The sequence below is a fragment of the Oncorhynchus tshawytscha genome, unplaced genomic scaffold, assembly GCF_018296145.1.
Source record: "Oncorhynchus tshawytscha isolate Ot180627B unplaced genomic scaffold, Otsh_v2.0 Un_contig_16272_pilon_pilon, whole genome shotgun sequence".
NCBI lineage: Eukaryota > Metazoa > Chordata > Actinopteri > Salmoniformes > Salmonidae > Oncorhynchus > Oncorhynchus tshawytscha.
In genome coordinates, this window is record NW_024607966.1 from 1,651 (window position 1) to 20,000 (window position 18,350).

The 18,350-nt window shown below is 43.7% G+C and overlaps 1 long non-coding RNA gene across 1 annotated transcript; it reads right to left on the reverse strand.

Annotated features, from left to right (window-relative positions):
- Positions 1-2,544: 2,544 nt before the first annotated feature.
- LOC121843151 lies at positions 2,545-17,731 on the reverse strand. Its single transcript, XR_006081460.1, has 3 exons — positions 17,525-17,731; positions 12,655-12,767; positions 2,545-2,662 (listed from the first exon to the last, which is right to left on the reverse strand). It is a non-coding gene; the product is annotated as an uncharacterized LOC121843151 (long non-coding RNA).
- Positions 17,732-18,350: the final 619 nt, after the last annotated feature.

The window sequence follows — 18,350 nt, forward strand, 5'->3', positions numbered from 1 at the left end:
CTGATACAGCATGGGACCAGACTGATACAGCCCATACAGCATGGAACCAGGCTGATACAGCATGGAACCAGACTGATACAGCCCATACAGCACGGAACCAGGCTGATACAGCATGGAACCAGCCTGATACAGCCCATACAGAATGGGACCAGACTAATACAGAATGGGACCAGACTGATACAGCATGGAACCAGACTGATACAGCCCATGCAGCAAGGGACCAGACTGATGGCGCCCATACAGAATGGGACCAGACTGATACATCCCATACAGCATGGAATCAGACTGATACAGCCCATACAGCATGGAACTAGACTGATACAGCATGGAACCAGACTGATGGAGCCCATACAGCATGGGACCAGACTGATACAGCATGGAACCAGACTGATACAGCCCATACAGCATGGAACCAGACTGATAAAGCCCATACAGCATGGAACCAGACTGATACAGGCATGGGACCAGACTACAGCCCATACAGCATGGGACCAGACATACAGAATGGAACCAGACTGATATCAGCCCACACAGCATGGGACAGGATACAGCCCATACAGCATGGAACCAGACTGATACAGCCCATACAGCATGGGACCAGACTGATACAGCATGGAACCAGATGATACAGCCCATACAGCAAGGGACCAGACTGATACAGAATGGAACCAGACTGATATACAGCATACAGCATGGAACTAGACTGATACAGCATGGAACCAGACTGATGGAGCCCATACAGATGGGACCAGACTGATACAGCATGGAACCAGACTGATACAGCCCATACAGCATGGAACCAGACTGATACAGCATGGAACCAGACTGATACAGCCCATACAGCATGGGACCAGACTTATACAGCCCATACAGAATGGGACCAGACTGATACAGCCCATACAGCATGGAACCAGACTGATACAGCCCCAGCATGGGACCAGACATGGCAACCAGACTACAGAATGGAACCAGACTGATACAGGAGCCCATACAGCATGGAACCAGGGACCAGACTGATGATACAGCCCATACAGCATGGAACCAGACTGATACAGCCCATACAGCATGGAACCAGACTGATACAGCCCATAAAGCCATGGCTGATACAGCATGGAACCAGACTGATACAGCCCATACAGCAAGGGACCAGACTTATACAGCCCATACAGCATGGAACCAGACTGATACAGCCCATACAGCTGATACAGCATGGAACCAGACTGATACAGCCCATACAGCACGGAACCAGGGGACAGCATGGAACCAGCCTGATACAGCCCATACAGCATGGAACAGACTGATACAGCCCATACAGCATGGAACCAGACTATACAGCCCATACAGAATGGGACCAGACTGATACAGCCCATACAGCATGGAACCAGACTGATACAGCCCATACAGCATGGGACCAGACTACAGATACAGCATGGAACCAGAGACAGAATGATAAAGCCCATACAGCATGGAACCAGACTGATACAGCATGGAACCAGACTGATACAGCCCATACAGCCAGACTGATACAGCATGGGACCAGACTGATACAGCCCATACAGCAAGGGACCAGACTACAGCCCATGCAGCAAGGGACCAGACTGATACAGCATGGGACCAAACTGATACAGCCCATACAGCACGGAACGAGGCTGATACAGCATGGAACCAGACTGATACAGCCCATACAGCACGGAACCAGGCTGATACAGCATGGAACCAGCCTGATACAGCCCATACAGCATGGAACCAGACTGATACAGCCCATACAGCATGGAACCAGACTGATACAGCCCATACAGAATGGGACCAGACTGATACAGCCCATACAGCATGGAACCAGACTGATACAGCCCATACAGCATGGGACCAGACTGATACAGCCCATACAGCATGGAACCAGACTGATACAGAATGGACCAGACCGATACAATGGAACCAGACTGATACAGCATGGAACCAGACTGATACAGCAGAATGGAACCAGACTGATACAGCCCATACAGAACCATGATACAGGCAACCAGACTGATACAGCATGGAACCAGACTGATACAGAATGGACCAGATATACAGCATGGAACCAGACTGATACAGCATGGAACCCTATACAGCCCATACAGCATGGAACCAGACTGATACAGCATACAGGAACCAGACTGATACAGCCCATACAGCATGGAACCAGACTGATACAGCCCATACAGCATGGGACCAGACTGACAGCCAATACAGAATACAGCCAATACAGCATGGGACCAGACTGATACTGATAAAGCCCATACAGGGACCAGACTGATACAGCATGGAACCAGACCAGCCCATACAGCATGGAACCAGACTGATAAAGCCCATACAGCATTGGACCAGACTCATACAGCATGGGACCAGACTGATACAGCATGGAACCAGACTGATACAGCCAATACAGCATGGGACCAGACTGATACAGCATGGGACCAGACTGATACAGAGCTACTATTCTGAACTATATACAGTAGAATGCGTACATCAACTAAAGGCATAGACAGATGATTAGAACTCCTACCTGGTTCACTCTGGTATAAAACTCTATAGCCGTCGACTTTCCCTTTCGGCTCTTTCCAGGATACATGTAATTTGCTCGTACCCAGCACTTTAAAACGTAATCTTCTGGGAGCTGGAACTGAAACAGAACAACAATAGACCCATCATTAATACTGACTCATTCAGTTACAGTTTGAGTATTGATGATTAATATGTTGAATACAGACTTTGTCCCAAATAGCACCATATTCTCTATTTAGTGCACTGCTTTTGACCAGGGCCCATAGGACTCTGATTGAAGGTAGTGGACCACAGACGGAGTATGGTAAGATTTGGGAGGCAGATACAATCTCCAGCAGGTGTTAGTGCCACTACGGTACTACACATCAGCCAGGTTAATCACACACAGACATTGAACAGACGTCCACAAAGACAACCCATTCTGATATAACACAATAACATATTGGAAAACATATTGGAAAACATATTGGAAAATATATTGGAAAACATATTGGAAAATATATTGGATAACATATTGTTGTAGAATAGCATATTGTTGTAGAATAGCATATTGTTGTAGAATAACATATTGTTGTAGAATAGCATATTGTTGTAGAATAACATATTGTTGTAGAATAGCATATTGTTGTAGAATAACATATTGTTGTAGAATAACATATTGTTGTAGTGTTGTAGAATAGCATATTGTTGTAGAATAACATGTTGTTGTAGAATAGCATATTGTTGTAGAATAGCATATTGTTGTAGAATAGCATATTGTTGTAGAATAGCATATTGTTGTAGAATAGCATATTGTTGTAGAATAGCATATTGTTGTAGAATAGCATATTGTTGTAGAATAGCATATTGTTGTAGAATATATATTGTTGTCCATATTGTTGTAGAATAGCATATTGTTGTAGAATAGCATATTGTTGTAGAATAATATTGTTGTCCAATAACATATTGTTGTAGAATAGCATATTGTTGTAGAATAGCATATTGTTGTAGAATAGCATATTGTTGTCCAATAACATATTGTTGTAGAATAACATATTGCAAAACAAACAGTTATAGAAAAAGAGGGTTCTTAAATGTCAGTCATATTCTCTTACTTTTTGAGACACCATTTTTAAACTAGTAAGGATGGAGGGGGCATTTTTATAGCCTGAAATCCAAACTGATAAACTTTGTTTCATGTAAAATCATTGTGAAACAGAGCAAATCAGATGGGATTCCAGGCTAGCGTTTCTAAGTCGATGACGGCATCGACATTTCCTTTCAAAAAGACAGGTGCTGCAGACTGTTAAGAGTCAGGAAATGTTTGATCTCTCAGTTGATGGAGAATCAATCAGCTTCACCTGCCGTCCCGATGGAAAGAACAGTCAGTGGAAGACATTCTCTTAGGATTACGTTAGCGCAGCTAGGCTATAGCTAGATATTGATGCTATCTGCTGTTTCTATACTCAGGCTGCTATGAGGAAGAGAATGTGACTTTGTTTCATTACATGAAACTGCTCTTACTTTTTAGTACCATGTAACAGCATGGTGTTTCTTGTAGCCAATAAGAACAACCAAATGTAAAGTGGTACTCTTTTTTCCCCAGCTATGAACAGACGACATTCCAGTAGTATGATGAAATACTACGATCTGAGATTGACGCAAAACTATTTAAGGTTGTTGCATAGCACTTTCACCATTTACTTGGTCTACATTCTATGTTAGTTGAACTACAAACTAGTCACCAGAACAGCACTACTACATTGCCACCTTTTGAGTTGAGAAGACAATGAGAAGTTGAGAAGACAATGAGAAGTTGAGAAGACATGAGAAGACAATGAGAAGTTGAGAAGACAATGAGAGGTTGAGAAGATGAGAATAGAATGAGAAGATGAGAATACAATGAGATGAGAATACAATGAGAAGATGATAAGACAAGGAGAAGTTGAGAAGACAAGGAGAAGTTGAGAAGACAATGAGAAGTTGAGAAGACAATAAGAAGTTGAGAAGACAAGGCTCAATGCCCAGGCCAACAAACACAGTGGTGTTTGTTCCTCCTTGCAAGTAGAAGAATGGGTACCAATGTAATCTTTACATGCCTATAAATCTATGAATATACTACAGTATCTACCATATAGGGACTTGAAGCTGTTAATTAGGAGGAATATAGGCATGTAAAGTTATATACAATCTGGCATAAGCTTTAAATAAATGATGAAGGATAAAGGGAAGCTTTTAGGTTTGAGAAATAAATATATATATATATATGAATATATATAAAGGTAAAATAAATGTATATGATCACTAAACTGATAGGAATATCTGGGGTTGTTTCTGTGTTGAGTACATAACTATAAACCTGATAGGAACTCATCTGGGGTTGATTCTGTGTTCAGTAAACATCTCCTATAAACCTGATAGGAACTCATCTGGGGGTTGATTCTGTGTTCAGTAAACATCTCCTATAAACCTGATAGGAACTCATCTGGGGGTTGTTTCTGTGTTCAGTAAAACAGTGTATTTAGATCCCTTGACTTTTTCCACGTTTTGTTACGTTACAGCTTTACTCTAAAATGGACGACATATTTTTTGTTCCTCATCCATCTACACACAATACCCCATAATGACATCACAATACCCCATAATGACATCACAATACCCCATAATGACATCACAATACCCCATAATGACAAAGCGAAAACAGGTTTTTAGAATTTTTTGCAAATGTATACATAAAAAAATGATAATAGGGCCTCCCGGGTGGCGCAGTGGTCTAAGGTACTGCATCACTAGCTGTGCCACCAGAGATTCTGTGTTCGAGTCCAGGCTCTGTCACAGCCGGCCGCGACCGGGAGGCCCACGGGGTGGCACACAATTGGCCCAGCTTCGTCCGGATTAGGGTTTGGCCGGCAGGGATGTCCTTGTCTCACCGCGCACTAGCGACTCCTGTGGCGGGCCGGGCACAGTGCACGCTGACTAGGTCGCCAGGTGTACGGTGTTTCCTCCGACACATTGATCTCTAGTGTTTTATCTAACCGTGTGTATAAACAGGTTTGTAATGAATAGAGACATTTGGTGACACCTTAAACAGTTATGGCTGGATACTAGATGTGAATATAATGTGAGGTATTTAAAACCACCTGGGAAATAGAAAAGACAATTAAATAATAACTGGATACTAGATGTGAATATAATGTGAGGTATTTAAAACCACCTGGGAAATAGAAAAGACAATTAAATAATAACTGGATACTAGATGTGAATATAATGTGAGGTATTTAAAACCACCTGGGAAACAGAAAAGACAATTAAATAATGTCTGGATACTAGATGTGAATATAATGTGAGGTATTTAACACCAACTGCCTTGCCAGAAGTAGCTACAAATTCACAAATTGCCATCTTTAAGTACTTTCCATTTGTACTGTCTGACTCACTGCACATGAATTGAGTTGACGGAGGACAGGATGTTTATTAGTCCAGATGGACATTAGTCTTCTGCTTTTGTCAACCCGCTGATATACACACGTAACGTCGGTGAGACTGAAGCAGGGGTTATGTTCCTGTCAAGGGAACATCGGCAGTATGTGGCACCTGAGATATTGATGCCAGCAACCCTCTGGTAGATCACCCCCCCCCCTTCCCCTCGAGTGTATGGGAGCATCTGTCAGCCTGACTCAGCTGTACATGAGATCTGAATAATGTATAGGAACACATACGTCCATTTGCTCTGTGTGAGGACGAGGGTGTGGAGGATTCCGAGAGGAACAATGGAACACTATTGTGAGTCGAGAATTCCACAGATGAATACAGTAGCTGAAGGATTCCTTCATGATGTGATGCATTTCATTACTCCACCCGTGGCTATCAGCATGTCATTATTCACCCTTGGCTATCAGCATGTCATTATTCACCCTTGGCTATCAGCATGTCATTATTCACCCTTGGCTATCAGCATGTCATTATTCACCCTTGGCTATCAGCATGTCATTATCCACCCTTGGCTATCAGCATGTCATTATACACCCTTGACTATCAGCATGTCATTACTCCACCCTTGGCTATCAGCATGTCATTATTCACCCTTGACAATCAGCATGTCATTACTCCACGCTTGGCTATCAGCATGTCATTATTCACCCTTGGCTAACAGCATGTCATTATTCACCCTTGGCTATCAGCATGTCATTATTATCTCCTTGGCTATCAGCATGTCATTATTCACCCTTGGCTATCAGCATGTCATTATTCCCCCTTGGCTATCAGCATGTCATTACTCCCCCTTGGCTATCAGCATGTCATTATTCACCCTTGGCTATCAGCATGTCATTATATCTCCTTGGCTATCAGCATGTCATTATTCACCCTTGGCTATCAGCATGTCATTATTATCACCCTTGGCTATCAGCATGTCATTATTCCCCTTGGCTATCAGCATGTCATTATTCACCCTTGGCTATCAGCATGTCATTATTCACCCTTGGCTATCAGCATGTCATTATTCACCCTTGGCTATCAGCATGTCATTATTCACCCTTGGCTATCAGCATGTCATTATTCACCCTTGGCTATCAGCATGTCATTATTCACCCTTGGCTATCAGCATGTCATTATTCACCCTTGGCTATCAGCATGTCATTATTCACCCTTGGCTATCAGCATGTCATTATTCACCCTTGGCTATCAGCATGTCATTATTCACCCTTGGCTACCAGCATGTCATTATTCACCCTTGGCTATCAGCATGTCATTACTCCCTCTTGGCTATCAGCATGTCATTACTCACCCTTGGCTATCAGCATGTCATTATTCACCCTTGGCTATCAGCATGTCATTACTCCCTCTTGGCTATCAGCATGTCATTACTCACCCTTGGCTATCAGCATGTCATTATTCCACCCTTGGCTATCAGCATGTCATTACTCTTGGCTATCAGCATGTCATTATTCACCCTTGGCTATCAGCATGTCATTATTCACCCTTGGCTATCAGCAGGTCATTATTCCACTCTTGGCTATCAGCATGTCATTATTCACCCTTGGCTATCAGCAGGTCATTATTCACCCTTGGCTATCAGCAGGTCATTATTCACCCTTGGTTGGCTATCAGCAGGTCATTATTCACCCTTGGTTGGCTATCAGCATGTCCTTATTCACCCTTGGCTATCAGCAGGTCATTATTCACCCTTGGTTGGCTATCAGCAGGTCATTATTCACCCTTGGCTGGCTATCAGCAGGTCATTATTCACCCTTGGTTGGCTATCAGCATGTCATTATTCACCCTTGGCTATCAGCAGGTCATTATTCACCCTTGGCTATCAGCATGTCATTATTCACCCTTGGCTATCAGCAGGTCATTATTCACCCTTGGCTATCAGCAGGTCATTATTCACCCGTGGCTATCAGCATGTCATTATCCACCCGTGGCTATCAGCATGTCATTATTCACCCTTGGCTATCAGCATGTCACTATCCACCCGTGGCTATCAGCATGTCATTATTCACCCTTGGCTATCAGCAGGTCATTATTCACCCTTGGCTATCAGCAGGTCATTATTCACCCTTGGTTGGCTATCAGCATGTCATTATTCACCCTTGGCTATCAGCAGGTCATTATTCACCCTTGGCTATCAGCATGTCATTATTCACCCTTGGCTATCAGCATGTCATTATTCACCCTTGGCTATCAGCAGGTCATTATTCACCCTTGACTATCAGCATGTCATTATTCACCCTTGACTATCAGCATGTCATTATTCACCCTTGGCTATCAGCAGGTCATTATTCACCCTTGGCTATCAGCATGTCATTATTCACCCTTGGCTATCAGCAGGTCCTTATTCACCCTTGACTATCAGCATGTCATTATTCACCCTTGGTTGGCTATCAGCATGTCATTATTCACCCTTGGCTATCAGCATGTCATTATTCACCCTTGGCTATCAGCATGTCATTATTCACCCTTGGCTATCAGCAGGTCATTATTCACACTTGACTATCAGCATGTCATTATTCACCCTTGACTATCAGCATGTCATTATTCACCCTTGGCTATCAGCAGGTCATTATTCACCCTTGGCTATCAGCATGTCATTATTCACCCTTGGCTATCAGCAGGTCATTATTCACCCTTGACTATCAGCATGTCATTATTCACCCTTGGCTATCAGCATGTCATTATTCACCCTTGGCTATCAGCAGGTCATTATTCACCCTTGACTATCAGCATGTCATTATTCACCCTTGGCTATCAGCAGGTCATTATTCACCCTTGGCTATCAGCATGTCATTATTCACCCTTGGCTATCAGCAGGTCATTATTCACCCTTGGCTATCAGCATGTCATTACTCCACCTGTTCCCTACCATTCTCTCACTTCTCAGTGATTAAACACAAAGTGACTCCATGACAGTTACATTACAATATACATTAGAACAGACAACTCTACAAAAACAAGCAGCCCTTTCAAGTGGTTTTATCTCTCCTCTCCTCTCATCCCTTCCTCTCATCTCTCTCCTCTCATCCCTTCCTCTCATCTCTCTCCTCCCTCATCCTCTCATCTCTCTCCTCTCATCCCTCTCTCCCCATCCCTCTCTCCTCTCATCCCTCTCTCCTCATTCCTCTCATCTCATCCTCTCCTCATTCCTCTCATCCTCTCTCCTCATTTCTCTCATCCTCTCTCTCCTCTCATCCCTCTCCTCTCATCCCTCTCTCCTCTCCTCCTCTCCTCCCTCTCTCCTCCTCCTCCCTCTCCTCCTCCTCCCTCTCCTCTCCCTCTCCTCCATGTGAGGAGTCTTCTGTTGTGGCAGATAGCACTTACCCCTGAATCCTCTGAGCCTTTACCTGTCTTATGTCTGTCTGTATGTCTGTCTGTCTGTCTTCCCTCTCTCGGCACGCTGCTCACCTACCTGACTAAGGCCTAGCTTCTCTTTTTTGAACATTTATCTGTTACCAGCATGGTAATCCCTGCTGAGGGTATTTAAATATTAAGACTCTGTTCTGCTAGTCCTCCATCACACCATGTGGAGAATGAGGCTGCAGTATACATTCGGTGCCGTTCAGTCGAAGTTGGTTGAGAGTACTGTCATGTTAAATACCACAAATGTGGGGATTAGAGAAGAGATATTGACCAAGAGTTCTTTGGATAATGTGAATTAGGTTTACATAGAATGTCAATATGTTCCTCATTCTACTCATCCAGGCCTAAATGAAACCCCAGACATGGATTTAAAATGAACACAGTAGCATTAACAACACAGGCCATTATGACCACTCTACACTCTACATTCTATGAAAAAAAGGTGCTATCTAGAACCTTAAAAGGGTTCTTTGCCTCCCGGGTGGCGCAGTGGTCTAGGGCACTGCATCGCTAGCTGTGCCACCAGAGACTCTGGGTTCGAGCCCAGGCTCTGTCGCAGCCGGCCGCGACCGGGAGGTCCGTGGGCAATGCACAATTGGCCTAGCGTCGTCCGGGTTAGGGAGGGTTTGGCCGGTAGGGATATCCTTGTCTCATCGCGCACCAGCGGCTCCTGTGGCGGGCCGGGCGCAGTGCACGCTAACCAGGTCGCCAGGTGCACGTGTGTATCCTCCGACACATTGGTGCGGCTGGCTTTCAACCTTCCCGAGCCCCTTTTCTCCCCAATTTCGTGGTATCCAATTGTTTAGTAGCTACTATCTTGTCTCAAAAAACCAAAAGGGTTCTACTTGGAACTCAAAAGGGTCCTCCTGGAACAGCAGAAGAACCCTTTTGAAACCTCTCGTTGTAAGAGTGTACTCCATTGTTGCAGGTAAATGAAAACACAACCATCTGTTTGGGTTTTATTGAACTGTTTTTCTGACACTCTCATCAGAATCTCTCCCTACACATACAAATTCACTAATCTAGATTTTAACACGCTCAAATGAAACACCTTGTTTTTTCCTAATTAGGTAACTAAAAGCTAATCTGATGCCATTTGGAGTAGAGCACGGAGCTGACCCATACAGACAGACATGGAATCAATAGGGAATCATTAGTGAAGGACTCTGTCATATGAAACAGCATGTCACTGACCCCAGAGCCTGACCAGACAACACACTGTGGTGCCCAGAGACAGATAAACAGGTTCTCTGTTACAGGTGGTAGCAGCTAGTTGTGTCCAGTGTCCACTACAATAGGAGACGGATGACAGTGGTGACTGTTGAAATAACCTAAAATCACTTCTTTTTTTAATCAAATGAAACTCCCAGTGTATTATATATACAGGAAATGGTAAGTGGCCTAGCTTGACCCGAGCAGAGAGCCGTGCGGAAGAGACGTGCAGACCAGATATACATTATATATACACCCTCCACAGACAGGAGTCAGTAGCCGTGGGGGAGAGACGTGCAGACCAGATATACATTATATATACACCCTCCACAGACAGGAGCCAGAAATCCCCCACTTCACACCAGATCTGGGTTCAAATAGTATTTGTTAATGGATTGATTGAGCCTGCCTGGACTGCCAGATGGACAGGGATGACACTGTCGGGAGTTGGGACTATCCCATTGGTTCCACTGCGCCAGGCAAGCTTATCTGAACTTTCCAAGCATTTGAAAGAAAACAAATACTAATCGAACCAGGTCCAGGTCCACAGAGCCTCCACTCCCCACAGATGAACCAGTCCACAGAGCCTCCACTCCCACACCAGATGAACCCAGGTCAGCTCCACACCAGTCCACAGAGCCTCCACTCCCACACCAGATGAACCCAGGCCTGCTCCACAACAGTCCACAGAGCCTCCACTCCCACACCAGATGCTTTACTCTACCGAACGGCACCTTATTAGACCAGAGCCTATGGAACTATTCCTATATAGTGCACTACTTTAGACCAGAGCCCTATGGAACCCTATTCCCTATATAGTGCACTACTTTAGACCAGAGCCCTATGGAACCTATTCCCTATATAGTGCACTACTTTAGACCAGAGCCCTATGGAACCTTATTCCCCTATTCCTACTTTAGACCAGAGCCCTATGGAATAGTGCACTACTTTAGACCAGAGCCCTATGGAACCCTATTCCCTACGTAGTGCACTACTTTTGACCAGAGCCCTATGGGTCCTGGTTAAAAGTAGTGCACTACATAGGGAATAGGGTGTCATTTGGGATCTTTTCACTCCAAGGCCTGGATGGAATGCTGAGCTGAGCTGCGTCCAAGCAGCACACAGACAGGCCAATTAAACGTTGATGTGTCCCTGGAGGACGTTTTCATATGATCCCCCCCCCCCTCAGATAGGATCCTGAATGTTCTCCCTTTCCAATCCGCTCACAGCAGACCTGGGTTCACATACTATTCAACATCTTTTAACTATTTGGGGAGGGGGAGGGGGGGGGTTGACTGAGTCTGCCTAGAGTGCCAGATGGGTTTGAGGGTTTGCCATTTTGAGATTATTCTATTGCCCAATTAAACCAGGCAGACTCAATCAAGTGCAGATAAAACAAGTATTTGAAATAATTGTGAATAGAATTTAAACCCAGTTTGTCTCCAAGACCAGAGCAGACGAGACCAGAGCAGAGGAGACCAGACCAAACGAGACCAGAGCAGACGAGACCAGAGCAGACCAGACCAGACCAAACGAGACCAGAGCAGACGAGACCAGAGCAGACAGACCAGACCAGACCAAACGAGACCAGAGCAGACGAGACCAGAGCAGACGAGACCAGACCAAACGAGACCTCCTCCACAGGGTTCTTCCATTGACCACAGGTGAAGGTTGTTGCATGATAGATGACTGATTAAACAATCATCTTGGGGACATCAAGTCGGCAGCCCAGCTAAGCATGATAGCAATCAGATGTGCTTCTGTGACTGGGCCTTTATATCTCATTTATAAGGCTCGGGTTTATGCTCCATGTAAAAATGTATATGATTACACCCAAATAATATTCTTTACAAAAAAAAAGCATGACAAACACAAAACAAGAATCAAATTGTATTATTTGAATGTAAAACAAAGACATGGTGTGGGGTGGAAATGTCACATCCACGTACAGTTAGAGACGGAATGAAATGGGACCAAATCTGCACATCAAAAGAGGAACTGACAGAGGAGACGACCAAAGGAAGCATTTGGGTAATCATCCAGTCACAGTGTAGCCCTTACCTTGACCCTGGGCAGGGAAATGTACAGCCAACACCAGGAAGAGCAGAGGACACCACGTCCTTATTGGGAGTCCTACAATCAGCATCCTTACAACTGTGATGCTCCTTCTGCACCTAGCGGGGAGAGGGAGAAAAATACAGACTATTTAACACTGCCTGACTGCCACAGCTGTGAGCTTTGGAGAGCGCTAGAAAGAGGTTTTAGGAATAGTGATGAGAGAGAGAGAGAGAGAGAGAGAGTCAGAGAGAGAGAGAGAGAGAGAGAGAGAGAGAGAGAGAGAGAGAGAGAGAGAGAGAGAGAGAGAGAGAGACAGAGAGAGAGAGAGAGAGAGAGAGAGAGAGGGAGAGAGAGAGAGAGAGACAGAGAGAGAGAGAGAGAGAGACAGAGAGAGAGAGAGAGAGAGACAGAGAGAGAGAGAGAGAGAGAGAGACAGAGAGAGAGAGAGAGAGAGACAGAGAGAGAGAGAGAGAGAGAGAGAGAGAGAGACAGAGAGACAGAGAGACAGAGAGAGAGAGAGAGAGAGACAGAGAGAGAGAGAGACAGAGAGAGAGAGAGACAGAGAGAGAGAGAGACAGAGAGAGACAGAGAGAGAGAGAGAGAGAGAGACAGAGAGAGACAGAGAGAGAGAGAGAGAGACAGAGAGACAGAGAGAGAGAGAGAGAGAGAGAGAGAGAGAGAGAGAGACAGAGAGAGAGAGAGAGAGAGAGAGAGAGAGAGACAGAGAGAGAGAGAGAGAGAGAGAGAGAGAGAGAGAGAGAGAGAGAGAGAGAGAGAGACAGAGAGAGAGAGAGAGACAGAGAGAGAGAGAGAGAGAGAGAGAGAGAGAGAGAGAGAGAGAGAGAGAGAGAGAGAGAGAGAGAGAGAGAGAGAGAGAGAGAGAGAGAGAGAGAGAGAGACAGAGAGAGAGAGAGAGACAGAGAGAGAGAGAGAGAGAGAGAGAGAGAGAGAGAGAGAGAGAGAGAGAGAGACAGAGAGAGAGAGAGAGAGAGAGAGAGAGAGAGAGAGAGAGAGAGAGAGAGAGAGAGAGAGAGAGAGAGAGAGAGACAGAGAGAGAGAGAGAGAGAGAGAGAGAGACAGAGAGAGAGAGAGTGTTTACTTGCTTTGGCAATGGTAACATATGTTTCCCATGCCAATAAAGCCCCTTAAATCAGCATCCTTACAACTGTGATGCTCCTTCTGGCTTTGGAGAGCGCTAGAAAGAGGTTTTAGGAATAGTGATGAGAGAGAGAAAGAGAGAGAGAAAGAGAGAATACCAGAACCCACTGGATTCTCCAATTACCTTGAATGAGTTACAGGACAAAATTTAAACTCTCCAACCCAAAAAGGCCTGTGGTGTTGATGGTCCCCTTAATGAAATGATCAAATATACAGACAACAAATTCCAATTGGCTATACTAAAACTCCATCCTTAGCTCTGGCATCTTCCCCAATATTTGGAACCAAGGACTGATCACCCCAATCCACAAAAGTGGAGACAAATTTGACCCCAATAACTACCGTGGAATATGCGTCAACAGTAACCTTGGGAAAATCCTCTGCATTATCATTAACAGCAGACTCGTACATTTCCTCAATGAAAACAATGTAATGAGCAAATGTAAAATTGGCTTTTTACCAAATTACCGTACAACAGACCATGTATTCACCCTGCAGACCTTAATTGACAATCAAACAAACCAAAACAAAGGCAAAGTCTTCTCATGCTTTGTTGATTTAAAAAAAAACTTTGACTCAATTTGGCATGAGGGTCTGCTATACAAATTGATGGAAAGTGGTGTTGGGGGTAAAACACACAACATTATAAAATCCATGTACACAAACAACAAGTGTGAGGTTAAAATTGGCAAAAAACACACATTTCTTCACACAGGGTCGTGGGTTGAGACAGGGATGCAGCTTAAGCCCCACCCTCTTCAACATATATATCAACGAATTGGCGCGGGCACTAGAAAACTCTGCAGCACCCGGCCTCACCCTACTAGAATCCGAAGTAAAATGTCTACTGATGATCTGGTGCTTCTGTCACCAACCAAGGAGGGCCTACAGCAGCACCTAGATCTTCTGCACAGATTCTGTCAGACCTGGGCCCTGACAGTAAATCTCAGTAAGACCAAAATAATGGTGTTCCAAAAAGGTCCAGTCGCCAGGACCACAAATACAAATTCCATCTAGATATTGTTGCCCTAGAGCACACAAAAACTATACATACCTTGGCCTAAACATCAGCGCCACAGGTAACTTCCACAAAGCTGTGAACGATCTGAGAGACAAGGCAAGAAGGGCATTCTATGCCATCAAAAGGAACATACATTTCAACATACCAATTAGGATTTGGCTAAAAATACTTGAATCAGTCATAGAGCCCATTGCCCTTTATGGTTGTGAGGTCTGGGGTCCGCTCACCAACCAAGACTTCACAAAATGGGACAAACACCAAATTGAGACTCTGCATGCAGAATTCTGCAAAAATATCCTCAGTGTACAACATAGACGTTAAATTTTACAACCACCTAAAAGGAAGCGATTCCCAAACCTTCCATAACAAAACCATCACCTACAGAGAGATGAACCTGGAGAAGAGTCCCCTAAGGAAGCTGGTCCTGGGGCTCTGTTCACAAACACACCCCACAGAGCCCCAGGACAGGAGCACAATTAGACCCAACCAAATCATGAGAAAACAAACAGATAATTACTTGACACATTGGAAAGAATGAACAAAAAAAAACAGAACAAACTAGAATGCTATTTGGCCCTAAACAGAGAGTACACAGCGGCAGAATACCTGTCCACTGTGACTGACCCAAACTTAAGGAAAGCTTTGACTATGTACAGACTTAGTGAGCATAGCCTTGCTATTGAGAAAGGCCGCCGTAGACAGACATGGCTCTCAAGAGAAGACAGGCTATGTGCTCACTGCCCACAAAATGAGGTGGAAACTGAGCTGCACTTCCTAACCTCCTGCCCAATGTATGACCATATTAGAGAGACATATTTCCCTCAGATTACACAAAGAATTCAAAAACAAATCCAATGTTGATAAACTCCCATATCTACTGGGTAAAATTCCACAGTGTGCCATTACAGCAGCAAGAATTGTGACCTGTTGCCACGAGAAAAGGGCAACCAGTGAAGAACAAACACCATTGTAAATACAACCCATATTTATGCTTATTTATTTTATCTTGTGTCCTTTAACCATTTGTACATTGTTAAAACACTGTATATATATATTATATATATATAACATGTTAATACATGTTTCCCATGCCAATAAAGCCCCTTAAATTGAAAATTTAAATTGAGAGAGAGAGAGAGAGAGAGAGAGACCAGCATTGAGTAGTAACAGACGTCCATAGCTATCGGGCTTTTTCAGTGTCAAGGCCCAGCCAGTCTCAAGTGGGGGCAGGCATAAGGGAGTGAGGGGGAAAGGGGGAAGATGAGAGTCACTTTCAGAATGGGAAGTTGGAAACAGAACAGTAGAGGACTTTGTTACATTTTGACGGACAGGCACGAGAGAACATTTCCTGAGTGCCATTGTTGACATTGAGAACAAGCAGAGCTCAACTTGTCTGTCACTCATCATTAAGGCTTTGACTAGACAGGCAGATTGTAACAGCAGCACAGGAATGGAGGAAGCTAGTACAATACTGCCACATAGGACTACTGTAGGGCAGTAGGCTGAAAATGACCAGCTTTACTCACTTGTGTACATTTTTGTTCTATGACTATATTCAATGCATTCATTATACTCAAACAGCATTGATGATGAAAATAGATTTCCAATCAACATCCCTGGACATAAGTGAATAACGTGTCAAAATGTGTCTTTATATACAGAGATACTGTACATTTTAATCCTGGTATCTGTGTCCATCAAACTAAACCTGGACATTGACTTCATGACAGATATCATTTAGACATTTAAACTGTTTCATACAAGCAAAGGCATAAAATGTTTTCTTCAAAACCATTATTTGCTATACTTATGCAATACAATTTAACCAAAACAAAATAAATATATTGTCATTAGATTTAGGTTAAACGGTCGGTGAAAAAATGACGTTTTTTTTTTTTTTACCATTCCATGACAGGTTCCCACGTTGTTTCAATTTCATCGCATTTGTTTATTGTTGTTTAAATGACGTGGAAACAGCGTTGATTCAACCAGTTTGTGTCCTATGGGAAGGAACTATTTGCTGACAAACATTGGATGTTTTTTCCCTACTTGTAAACCCTTATGGCCAATTATTCTTCAAAAGAGGAAGTATACACGAATCAGCACATTCAATTTGAAAGCTGAAACTGCTGATGAAACTCGTGAAGTAGTAATCCCTAAACGCAGTCCAATCAAAATAAACCTCATCAATCTGAAGTATGTAGCCTACACGTCAATAGAATATGCGATAGGGACAAAACGCATCTTGTCGCCCTGGAAACAACCGGAAAATAGACATATTTCGTTTTTTTTTTTTGAATTTACAATGAAATTCCACGAAGACCATAATAATGATAGTTAATAATACATAAAAATAATTTCTGACTTGATTTATAGGCACACAAAAAAAACATTTGAATGGCTTAAATTACTCCAGTTGTGCAACTCTCACAGTGCCTACTTCAAAAGTTAATTGTTAACTTGTGCACCCGACAGGAAACTGATGAGAAGATTGCCCACAAGTTTAGTTAAATTCTAGAACTTTCAATTCGTTTACAATTAATTTGGTAATTTATCAGCATATTTGATCAAGTCAATCTATCCAATTGATTGCCTTTGAGAGCGTGGAGTAAATGACCATAATAAATATAGGCTAAGCACTCGAAACAAAACAAATTCCATACTGAATTAATGAAATAGCAATCCATAACTCACAAGTCATCAAATCCTAAACGCTCCTATTTCCCACGGATCCTCTCAATCCCCAGAGTGTATGTCTGTCTCCCTGGTTTGTTTCAGCCTCTCTCAGTCAACTATTCCGTCAGTCAGTCCAGACTAAAACTGGGGGTGGGTGTTTCTTGCGTCGTTATTCACCCATCCCTTCGGCTATTCATCCCCCTCTACTTCTCTCTCTCCTTCCTTCACCTCATTTCATCCTGTGGACTGACGGGGGGGAGAGAAGAAAATCGACCAATTGCTGCTGAACAGGAGGACGGGAGCGAAACGGGAGGGTGGAATTCGACAAAAACCCTCAGGCACTTTGCCTCGACAGGACTTGTCAAGTAAACGACTTGTAACCGAATGTAGGTTTTAACACTCAGGAAATGGTCATTTAGCTCTATCGTTAGTTTTCATGGCATTGTGATGTCTGACACCGACTGGATTGGAATTGTGGAATCTGAGCAGGTGCTTCAGCAAATTCTGTTGCGCGCTCTCTGGTGCTCTGAGGCTGTGAACGCACCAAGTGACTATACATTTAAACATACATCTACGCTAAATTGTTCCTTGAATGGCTGTTGCGTAATATATAATGAACATTTGCAAATTCCCTAGGAATAGTGTGCCTTATTTTAGTTGACTTGTCTTTTGGGACAGCGGAATTTGAAACGTGGGTAATAGTGAATTGTGCAGCATTGCGGCTCTGGAATAAACTCCACTCCACACCAGGTGTACCGTAGCGACCAATGCCCCTCAACCTCTTTCCCCACAAACCTCCCATCCAACGTCCATAGACCATCCCAAATGGCACCCTATTCCCTAT